Genomic DNA, 12769 nt, shown 5'->3' on the forward strand with positions numbered 1-12769 from the left:
CATGCATGAAGTGTGTTGAGGCAAAGAAAGTCATGTAAGAGGCCATTCATAGTTATGTAACACTTGTATAGCTCCTGCAACAGCATGCATTTTCACACAGAGTTAATGTATTAAAAAATGGAAGCTTTAGTGATAAATTCAATGACTAAGAAGCCTCGCTTCCCTTAAAGAACACAGTGTCTTTACGCAGGGTTTACAAGCTGTTCCTGCTTCTGGGACTTCATGTTCCTTCCATGTGGGCAGGGCTGCATTTTGAAAAAAAAAAATAAAGTGACAGCCCTTTGAATGTGGCTTTATGTACCACATCTCCCCCTTTCTTAAAAGTTTTGAAAAGCAATCAGTATAATTTTTAAAATGAACCCTTAAACTTTTCTTTCACTAGTATAGAATATAGATAATTTGCAGACTCTTAACATATGTACAAGGACCATTAAAGCTACCTGACATTGGTGAGAATTTATCTAGAAGGAATTTAAAATGAGTGCTGAGGATTATTTCACATGGAAGTGGTAGGTTGCAAAAACACTCTTTATTCAAAGGATGACGTTCATCCACTAGTGAAAAGCTGTATGCCTTATGCTACATTGAATGCAGAAATCTAGTGGCAGAACTGGGCAGGTTTGGAGTTTCACAGATAGATGTGCCACTTCCATGAAAAGTAACCTGTGTGGAAGGACAGAAGGTATTGGGGGAAACCTGGATCTACTCATTCAGACAAACTCAACTCATTCAATAATAGATAATTGCTTTTGTAGATTATCAGTCCAAAGACTCTAAGAAAAATCTCAGGAAGTGCATTAAAACTACCAGATGAAACCACAGAGCAATTGGGGAGATGAGTAATAATGCAGCTTCCAGGGTGGAGGGATAGCTTAGTGGTTAAGGTGCTCGCCTGAAAAGCCAAAGGACCCAGGTTCGATTCCCCAGGACCTACATTAGCCAGATGTATCTGGAGTTCACTTGCAGTGGCTGGAGGCCCTGTCACACCCATTCATTCTCTCTCTCTCTCTCCTTCTTTCTATCCCTCTTACTTTGTCAAATAAATAAATAAAATGAAAATATATTTTTTTAAAAAGAATGCAGCTTCCATGGTGAGCCTAACAATCAGTGTCAGGGTGAAGGAGACAGCTACTGAGGACACTGAGCAACTACCAAAGCACAGACCCAGAGGCTCCCTAGAGCTCATCACTGAAGTAGACCTAAAACTCACCCAACACTGCTCAGGGAATTTTGCAGAAGAGAGGATGGAAAGGCTATTAGAGCCCCAAGTTGGGACATCATATCCAGAGGCACTGCCTCTCCTCGATAACTGACTGCTGCTCCCACAACATAGAACCCACAACCCCAATGGGGAGAACCTGAAATCCCACTGAGAAGGGCCTCCAGCAGAAAGGGGGCAGGGACGAGGGAAAAGATAGTACCAACACATGAAGTATCCTTGTAAGTATATCCATAATTAGCAAAAAAAGTTACAAATTATTTTTAAAAAATTACTCATGAAGAATACTCACACACAGAATACTGCCACAAAACTTAAGAAAAAATTAAGCATTATCCCATAAACTCCAAGGCAAGCATCACCTCTGACAGAATACCAAGGAGATGGACACATCCCTACCAACAGGGAAAAAAAAAAAGGCTAGGGAAAATAAACTTGGGCAGAAAAATAGAAATGGAAGCAGTAAGTGTACTACTATTTATCAAGAAGATTGCCAAATACTGGATGCAGTTGGATGGTGAAATAGAAAATCAGTTTTCAGAAAATTTAATGCCCATATTTGGAAAAGAAAATCAGTTAGAAAATACTTTGCATAAATAGCCACTTATAATAGCAGCAGTTCAGATGAAGTACCCATGAAAACAACTTGTTGATGCATAAGCTGAATGTTGACTACTTCAAATACTCAGTGACATGAGGTATGCTGGATGGAACAAAGGAAAATTTTTTTAAAAAAGCTGATTCAGCAGAAGAGGATTTCACATCATTGCATTAATTCACTCTATAGTAAATTTAACATTATTCTAACCAAAAGTCAATTATTTTCTTACTTTAGTCAAAATGATTCTAAAGATTGTAAAGAAAATTAATGATCCGGGTATAGCGGAACATGCCTTTAACCCCAGCACTCAGGACGCAGAAGTAGGTGGATCACCATGAATTCGAGGCCACCCTGAGACTACATAATGAATTCCAGGTCAGCCTGGGCTAGAGTGAGATGCTGCCTTGAGAAAAAAAAAGAAGAAAAAAGAAAATTAATGAAAAATGATCATTGAACCAGGGTCAGTGGTGCACTCTTGAAATCCCAGCACTGTAGAGGTGGAAGCAGAAAGGTCATAGGTCAAAGCCAGCCTGGCCCACATATCAAGGCCCTGTCTCAGAACACTACCAAGCAGGCGTGGTGGCACACGCCTTTAATCTCGGCACTAGGGAGGCAGAGGTAAGAGGACTGCTGTGAGTTTGAGTCTACCGTGAGAGTACATAGTGAATTCCAAGTCAGCCTGGGCTAGAGTGAGACCCCACCTCAAAAAAATAAAACAAACAAACAAACAAAAAATAACAACCAAACAAACAAAAAGCCAGGGAAACATTAAGTATTATACTTAAATATATTCTTTTTTCTTAAATATAATTATACTGACACAAATTGACCAAATAGATTAACATCTGCTTAAATTTAGACTGACACTAAAAATAAATTAATATGCTATAGAGGTTTAATCCCAAATCAGTAAAGGAAGATAGATTAATCAAGAAAATGGTCATGGGCCCATAGAGGTTGAATATAGGATTCTGGTCAGCAGAGGTCAGGGAGGGGAAATGTTGATCAATAGGTATGAAGTAACCGTAACATATAAGCAATGTGGTCTGGCATGACTACCAGGTGATAACTCCAAAGAAGCTAGAAGGAATCTCCACCATAAAGAAATGATAACTATTTGAGGAGATAAATATGTTCACTTCAATTTTAACAATATGCTGTAGACCTGTGTAGGAGGGTAAGTGGTACCCTACTAGACTGTGCAATTTTTATGACTTTATATATTGCTAAAAATGCAATTTTAAAAAATTGTGGCATAAAATCAAAAGAATAAATGTAAGCAGTAAGATTCATTTTTATACTTTATGCCAACTATATTATACTATATTAATGACATAAGTATTTCAAAGTTTTAAAATATTTAATTAATTTATTTATTTGAGAGAGAGAGACAGGCAGGCAGGCAGATAGAGCAAGCATGGATGCACCAGGACCTCAAGCCACTGCAAATGAACTCCAGATGCAAGCACCATCTTGCTGCATCTGACTCATGTGGGCACTGGAGAATCAACCTGGGTCCTTGGGATTCATAGGCAAGCACCTTAGCCACTAAGGCATCACTCCAGCCTGTTTAAAATATTTATTTATTTATTTATTTATTTATTTATTTATTTATTTATTTAGCAAGAGAGAGAGAGAGCAAGGAAAGTTTTAAATATAAAGTATTATTATAGTTATTTGCTGGGAAGATCCAAACCAGGCATAGTTTATAGGAGGAAGGGTTTCTTTAAGCTTACAGATCCAAGGGGAAGTCCCATCAATGGTGGAACAAAACTGGCTCCTATTCATATATACAAGTACAGAGACACACCACCAAACAGCCAGCACCACAAGCAAGCACAAATAAACAGCAAATGGCAAGGGCCCAGGCAGAGCTCAAAATTTTGTTTGCATACCTGTGGATTAGACATCAGATCTGCCCCCCAGTGAAACCTTTCAGGCTGGACTCCATCCAGGATCTGCCCCCAGTGAAACCTCTCCCAGCCAAGTGGCTGTAAATTCAAGTTTTAATAAAACATTTGGTTCTATTGGAAGATATACATTCAAAATACCACAAATATGAAAACCATAATCATGTTAGAAAAGAAAAATCGGGCTGGAGAGATGGCTTAGCAGTTAAGTGGTTGCCTGTGAAGCCTAAAGACCCCAGTTTGAGACTTGATTCCCCAGGTCCCATGTTAGCCAGATGCACAAGGGGGCACACGCATCTGGAGTTCATTTGCAGTGGCTGGAGGCCCTGGTACGTCCATTCTCTCTCTATCTTCCCCTTTCTCTCTCTCTCTGTTGCTCTCAAATAAATAAATATATAAATAAATAAAGATGAACAAAAGAAAAAATTAAAAATAGAAGAGAAAAATCCTTTATAAAGGTGGGATAGGATAACCTTTTAAAATATAACTCAGAATGCAAAAAATCATAATTATTTATATATGAAATATATGTGGGGGAAAGTGAGAATATTTATAATCAAAGTCAAAATGCAACATAAGAAAAAATATTTTCAAATCATAAAAATAGAATAAGCTCCTTTATAAAATATAAAAACTCAAAGAAATTAATGCGAAAAAGGCCAATTTCCCAGTGGAAAATTGAGCAAAAAATATGAATAATGAATTCATTGGGACAAAATACAAATGACTCAAACAAATGAAAAAAACATTCACCATTGTTCATAAGACAAAGGAACATTGAAAATTATAGGATCTTATCATTTTTCTTCCAGCTGTAGTGGCCAAACCCACTCATATTGTTGTGTGACCCTCTTCTGTATAGTAACTGTGGGAAAACCAGGGCTCCACCATCACAGAGGTAACATCAGTAAAACCCTGAAGAAAGGCAATGTGGCTATATTTGTCAAACATGCTTATCCATATATCTTAGAAATTCCTCTTCTGGGAAGTCATCCAAGGGATTCAAATGCTATTTCTACACAGTTATGTATTATAATGATTTTTCAGATAGTGAAAGATTGCAAACATCCTACTTCTATCATAATCACCACTTAGCCACCCAAATAGACGTTCTATATAGTAGTACTAAGAAACACAAAAACAACTTTTTTGGCAGAGTTACCTGAGCAGAAGCATGATGCATGCGGTATAATGCCTTTTGCATTGGAAAGAATGGAAAGAGAAAACCAGGTGTGGTGGTGCACACCTATAGTCCCAGCACTTGGGAGGCAGAGGTAGGAGGATTGCTGCGAGTTTGAGGCCAGCCTGAGTCTAAATAGTTCTCTATTTTCATATACATTTAGAATAACATTCATCCCACTACTTGCAGGGTATTTTCTTACTTTCTTTTAGTTTCATGTTGTTTGTAATGCACTTTCTGCATTACTTAGGCTGGAATTGTATCAAATTAGGCCTAGCCACCAGCTACCTTTGTAACCTTGGGTGTATGTCTTAGCTTCTCTGCTTGAGTTCTCTGTCCAAATGGGAGCCATAAACACACACTGGACAGCACTGTGGTAAAGGTTAAATGAGGCATGGAATGTAAAGCTATTGGGACAGCTCAGTAAATATGCAAAGAAATTATCTCGTTGCCATTAGCTGCTGTAACAGAGGACACAGGAAGGATCCTGCTGCTCAGCAGGGGGCTGCACAAGGGGGCGTGGCCTGTCCTGGTTCTTCTCCCTTCCTCTTCCCAGGCTCAGAAAGCTCTGGATGCACTCTCCAGTCTCCGCCTTGCAGCCAGCTGATAGACAACTGGAAATTCACTATTTTAGGACAGTGAGAAAAGGTCTGAGTTCTGTTAATTCCAGAGCCCTTTGATAACGTTATCTCCTGATTTTTTTTTCTTTTAATAGAAATTGGAACTAAAAGAGTGAAAGGATGTTGTGTGGCAAGATATCATCGTTTAACATCTGTCATGTAATACCACTCCTACCCCACAGGGAGACCGAGAGGGAGAGGTTGTCCCAGAGCTAACTTTAAGCTGTAAAGGGTCTAAGCAATGCTTTTAAAGAAATAGATAACAGTTTCCTGTCTGGGAGAGATTACTGGAGGAAACTTGCATTCAACATTTCTTGATTCTTTTGTGGAGAAAGATTGCCCAGGACCACATAAAGCCCAGGGTGGGGTCACTTGTAGTTTGCTAAGATGCTTTAAATCTTTTTAAGTCTTCAAAGACTCTCTTCAAAAATCAAGAAAACATTTAACCTTTGTTTCTTTTTCTTTTCTTTAAATTTAAAATGCTTCTCAGTAATACTTTCATTGGATGAAAACTTCCATGGAGGCTAGATTTGTGGAAGTCAGTGAGAGTCTGCTCATGATACATAGGCACATTTGTGTGATTACAGAAGTCACTTCACCATTGATTCACTATGTGTGTTAATCGCAATGCATCATGCTATACAAACGTTTTAAATTAAAAAACAATGAAAAAGAAGAGACACTTCTATTTAGGGAGGGGAGGATAAGGCTTAGACTCTAGGACAACACTCGTTCAGTCGTCCTGGGCAGGCAAAACATGAACTGAAAGAATAGGTAAAATCCTCTTCCCTGGGAGCATCAATCTTTCAGCCTAGCCTGGGTGTCACCTGCCAAGAAAAGGGATTGAGGATACTTGATGTGTTATTGCCAAAATGTTTGAGAGAAAAAAGGTTGGAAAGGTTTATTTTGCTTTTGGTTTCGGAGTGCCAAAACATCATCTGGGAGATGCAGAACAGAACAGCAGAACAGAATGGTTCACATCATGGAAGACAGAAAACAGTGGAAAGGGAATGTGGGACATGGCTGGAAAAGAGGCCAGGGCTAGACTCCAGGACATACCTTCCTTTTCCTTTCCCCACTTTCCAATAGTGACATTATACTATTATGAGTCTATGAAAGATTCATCCATTCATTATGCCAAAGCTCACATGATATAATTGTATCTAGAAATATACATGACAGGCATTCCTAGAAATGAGTTTTATCGATCTGTTATCAGTCTCATTGCTTGAATGAAATATCTGATAAAACTCAGCTGAAGTGAGGACAAGTTTATTTCAGCATACAGCCCTTGAAATTGATGAATGAAATCCATGGAAAACAGAAAAGTGAGGTTTAGGATGATATCAATATGGAGCTTAAAAACAGGACCGAAGGCAGGGCTGCTGTGTAGGGGAGGGGATTCAGTCCATGTACATTACAGCCTGTCATCGTGGGGAAGGCACAGCAGCACTGACGAAGAGCAGCAGATAGAAACTGGCCATGCAGTTGAGGGGGACAAGCCCTGAAAATGGAAAGGTTTTTTTTTTGTTGTTGTTGTTGTTTGTTTTGTTTTTTTCCTCTTAATCCTTTAAGGGTGGATCCAGTTTGTCCTCACCTCTAATCCCTAAAGGAGTTTTTCTGGAGACCAGAAATGCCAGAAAAGTCTGGATTTCCCTTATCTCTTTTCCTGGGGAGGAATTCCTCTTCCCTAGAAACCAGACTGGAGGGTGAGGATGTGACTAAGACTTGAATGCACCTGGACACTTGGCAAGGAAACTCGACTGGCCAGTAAAGCTTTATTCCTGTAAGAAACGCTGATCCTAGTCATCAGGCAAATTGCCTGCTTAGGACCCCTCCCAACTCAGGAGCTCTCTACCATCCCTTGTCTTCCTAAAGTGAGTCTTGCTTAATTAGCAACCCATTTCTGGGGACCCTTCCTCCTACACAAGAACCCTGCCTTCTTTCCTGTTCTTAAGCTGTGTCTTGATATCTTTCTAAACCTCACTTCTCTGTTGTCCATGGACTTCACTGATCAAATTCATGAGACAAGAATCTGGAGGCAACTCAGCATTGTATGACTGTAGGCATCCAACACCCTAACTGCTGAGTTAAAAGACATTCAGGAGTTAGGAATGGCTTCATCACCCTCAAAGATACCCCAGATTCCCATGTCAGCAGGGTCAGGCCACAGCCAGTTCAACAGCAAGGAAGGAGAGGACAGGGAATGACTGCTGTTGCTCAGCCAGCTTGCTTGCTCCATTTCTTTTCTTTCGTTTTACAGCCAGGACCACAGTTATTGTGTGTCTTCCCATTCCAATTAATATAATCTCAACAAGTCCTGATATGCATGCTAAGAGGTTTGCTTTTGTGGTGATCCTAAATCCTGTCAACTTGGCAACCAGAGACTAACCGTCACACAAGCTCCAAAGCATTTCTTCATTAAGTCAAAATCTACCACAGCACTTGGTTGGGATGGAGAGTACCTAAATCTTTGGCTGGAAAGTCCAGTTACCTGTGGTGATCCTTATCCTGGGAACACCACAAATGTGAAAAAGGGAAATCATATGTCAGCTATAGTGATTCCTTTTGGCACAAAAAGTAACTATAGCACAAAAATCAAACTATTATTGTTGACAACCACCCTAGGTTGGGTCCTGGGAGATTTGACAAGTGTGGAGTAGTGGTTGAAAGCCCATAGCCAGAGACTCAAAGTGACAGTTTGTTCCAATCCTATCTTTATGAGGTTCCGTGTCCTCCAAGTCAACCCACTGCACTGGCATCACTCAGAGCCAGGGAAATGGTACCTTCCCAGCCCCCACCTTAGGCCTTCTAATGCAGAGTGGGCAGTTGTCAAGATCCCCAGACGATGCTGACATACACTGAAATTAGAAAGGCACTGGTGTAGTTAGAAGACAGACAGGGTGACTCCCTTTAAGTGGAGGAGGGGTTATCTCCTCCCCTTGGGTGTAGGTAGGACTCACTCATGCCTTGTGTCTAGCTAGTCAACAGAACACGGGAAAGGTGAAGAAGTTCTGCAGAGATAAACGTCTTAAGTTAGGTGGTTTCCAGGTCAAAGGCTAATGCCAAGGGTGAGCCTGACTATCTGGTGAATGAATAGCTCTTGAAAAGGCTTCATCTTCCAGGATAAGACTCCTCTCTTGGGTCTCACAAAATAAATGACTAGTGAAGACCCTAGGGTGACCTACACATAGCATCCAGCAGAAAGCAGCACCTAGAACCCTACAAATGCAAAGATCTTAGTTCTGCAGAGGACTTGAGTGGGGCTGGGAAGAAAGCAGACTCTTCATCAGTCGGGCTGCCAAATGCGAAGGCCGCTCACCTGAAACCACCCTTGTGAGACCCGCGTGGAAGACGAGCACAGACACTGCCGCACTCCCAATCCACAGATACTATAAATTCATGTGTGTTGTCTGAGGATGGTTAAAGATAGTAGGCTTGCCACAACAGAAAACCATTACATCTAGGACAGTTTATCTCTCTCTCTCTGACTTAGGCTTCCCCAGATTAACAAAAAAATAGAAGAAGAAATTGGGGCTGGAGAGATAGCTTAGTGGCTAAGGTGCTCGCCTGTGAAGCCTAAGGACTCAGGTTTAACTCTCCGGCCAGATGCACAAGATGATGCAAGTGTGCAAGGTTGCACATGCACACGAGATGACACATGCATCTGGAGATCTATTTCAGTGGCTCTAAGCCTTGGCACACCAATTCTCTCTCTCTCTCTCTTTCTCTCTTTGTCTAAAGAAGAAAAAAAAAAAACAACTAGATGTAGCACTAACCATGGATATATTATGCAGAGAGACAACATGAACAGCCAGAATTCAAGCTGACTCTCTATGCATATCTGAGGGCTAAATTCAAGATCTGCCCCCAGTGACACACCTGCTCCAGCAGGGATCCACCTGCAGAAGGCCAAATAGGAAGCTCAGTGAAGAATACCTGAGTATGTGGGGCTACCTGCATCCAAACCATTTCAATTTGTCACCTCCTATCAATTGTAATAGCATTTTTTAGAACCCTATGAGCTATAATCTAGAATAGTGTGATGTGGGCATCATAAGGACAACTACAGTGTCAGCATATTTGTTAAAACCACACTCATGCCAAACACCCTACCTTTTCCAGGGACACCTGGATGCCCAACATCAAGCAGCAAAATATTGGCATCTGGTGCATGGTGATACTTTCAGGACCCAGTGTGAACTCTGCTCAAACTGTCCCCGTGCTTCAGAACTTTGAATGTCACTGTGAAGTTGTTCAGCAAGTCATTGTGACACTGGCAAGGGTTCATACTCAAGTGACCTGAGAATGTCTTAACAAAAGGGTATATTATGGTTAGGTTTTATTTTCAACTTGATCTGTTTTGGAATCCACAGACATTCCTCTTGGTCATTTCTCTGAGGTTGCTTCCAGGAAGGACTGACTAAAGGAGGAAGTAATTTCTCCACAGTGAGCCCTTCCTCCAGAGTGGGTGACCCTCCTGGAGAGAGGCTTTATGTAAGGAAGCTTTTGGAGAAAACAGTCTCCTTCCTCATGCCTGGCTGCCTGTGCTGCTTGCTGGTGAGTACCTTCACTTGTAAGTGCATCTATCCTGTTCAGCTACCCAAGTTTCCTCAGCCTTCCAGCATGGACTGATGACCAGCCACTCTCCAGAAAGCCTCCAGGCCTCCAGTGCTGAATTGGAACTGCTGAGGCATCCCCGTCACATGTACTGAGCAGCTACTGGATTCCTTGACTCTCAAACCAGCAGATTGCTATTGCTGGACTGACATAAGCTAATCCAACAAACTCCCCTTTTAATACCATTCATTGTATCCATTCTATTCTTCTAGAGAATCCCGGTCAATACAGATTGTGGTAACAGGATTGGTTCTAGAGAAACTGTGAGGGGGTATTGAAAGTTAAAGAAGGTCTTTGAACCCTAGACCCTTGAGTTTGTGTCTGTGCAAACAATAAATTAGACAAACCAGACTCAAAGGATAATTAGTAAATTATTACATTTGTTGAGGGAAGTGTAAAACCAAGGAGAGGGAAAGGGATACACCCACATGGTTCAAAAGCCCAAGTAATGGGCCTGAAAGAAATGTACACAAAGACTGAAAGAGAAAAGAGAAGAAAATGCAGAGAGCTCCTGCCATGTGGGTTGAGGGGGGGGGGGCAGCAGGCAGAGAGCACATGGGGGAGCAGGGGTCAGGGGGTTCTTCCCTTGTCTCCTTTCAGATCAAAGGAGGGAAGACTTACCAGGATGCAGAAGCTCAGGAGAAATTAACAGGAAACAAAGAAAGCTTGTTCTCTTAGCACGTGTCTATGTATAAGCTTATTTTGGTGGGTTTCAGCTTCAGACTCAAGCAAGCCTGATAGAGAGCCAGCTGATTAGTCTGGGCTAAGGGCTGGCTCAGGAAGAGGCCTTCCATGAAACCAAGTTTTGGTGCCAAGTTTAGCCAACCACAATGTTAGGATCAGATTGAAGTTCTAAGGAAGAGGAACTTCCTCCCAGGGAGAGGCTCAGGTTGTCCATGGAAAAACACGTCTAGGAAACTCTGTTAGGCAAGAGATAAGAAGTCTGATCATTCCTCGATCTTCAGCAAAGTGGACACTACAAGGGTAGGCTCAAAGACATTTCTGTTTTTACTTTTGGGGTCCAGTCACCCTAACTGCCTCAAAACAGGATTGTAAGGATGGATTTCTTTAGTGGACTTGGTGCTATCTGGAGTTGACTCTCTCTCCAGCTCCAGTGCTACTTTACTGGTAATAAGAATGCATTACTGATAATAAGAATAGTGCTTTTACTGGAAATAAGGAGAGCACTGATAATCCATGGTGCTAACTCTTCAAAGAGCTCTATGAGATAGATGTATCCTATGAAGAGCAAATGAATTAGTAACTGTATCTAAAACTTTCAATATTTGTGGCAAAGTAAGACAATTGATAATGTTGGTTGGTTGCTTCTAACATCTCTAGATAAACTATTAAATGAATAGTAGAAGCTTAGAAAGAAAAATTCCCAGCTCAAGACCCAATACATGATCTGAAGGGTCCGAAGTGTGCCCTAGAGGACAGCCTTCTCTTGATCCCCCACAGGGCTCATATTTTGGAAAACTAAACCCAAGCACCCATTGTATGATTGGCTCACTTGCAACAGAAACTCAAGTCCCAGCCTCAATAGCTACCAGAAGTTAAAGAGAAGGCACTGCTTGTGTAACTTGGGATGGGGATGTGTGGGAGGACCCTGAAGAATCTGGGGACATTGAAGTATAAGATTCTGATGAAGTTATTTTGCATGAGAATGGGACTTCCCTGCCTTTAGCACAAGTTGCATCCCCATTCCCTTGCTATGAAGTATTGCCCTCTACACACTAGTTTGAGGGAATTAGTCCTTCATTTTCTGAGGAACCAGCTTCACTGAAGGAAATGCCAAACAGCACTACATTGATACCTGTCAGTGCTCACCTTCACCTTTAAATCTATAATTAGATGTAAGGAGAAGCAGGTTCCTAATGGTGAGATAGAAAGCATGACTAGAACAAACAAATGGAAGCCATGAAAGCTGCTACTACCAGTGAAACTAGTGAACCAAAACCAATATTGCAACCCTGGAGGAACTGCAAAAATTAATGCTATTGTAAAGGACTTAAAGGTTGCAGGGGTTGTACTTCCCACCACATCTCCTCTCTTTAATTCTCCTATTTGGCTTGTTCAGAAGATAGACAACTCCTGGAGAATGACAATTATTGGAAACTTAGTCAAGTGATTACTTCAGTTGCAGCTGCTGTACCAGATGAGATTTCTTTACTTGAACAGATTAGCACATCTCCTTGCACCAGTATGCAGCTATTGATCTTGTGTATGTTTTATTCTCCATACTGGTCCATAAGGCCCACCAGAAACAATTCACCTTCAGCTGGCAACGCCAACAGTACACTTTTACTGTTTTACATCAAGGTTATAATAGCTTTCCAGCCCTATGTCATAGCTTAGTTTGCAGGGATTTTGTTCACCTGTCCCTTCCATAAGGTGTCACAATGGTCCATTATATCAATGACAGTATGCTGATTGGATCAAATGAGCAGTAGGTGGTAACCACTCTGGAGTTTCCGGTACAACATATATACCCCAGGGGATGGGAAATAAATCCATATAAAATTCAAGGATAAGTATCTTCCACCTCAGTGAAATTTCTAGGAGTTCAGTGGTGTGGGACATGCAGGGCTAGTCCTTCTAGGGTGAAGAATAAGTTGT

Source organism: Jaculus jaculus, chromosome 2, assembly GCF_020740685.1.
Source record: "Jaculus jaculus isolate mJacJac1 chromosome 2, mJacJac1.mat.Y.cur, whole genome shotgun sequence".
Lineage (NCBI taxonomy): Eukaryota > Metazoa > Chordata > Mammalia > Rodentia > Dipodidae > Jaculus > Jaculus jaculus.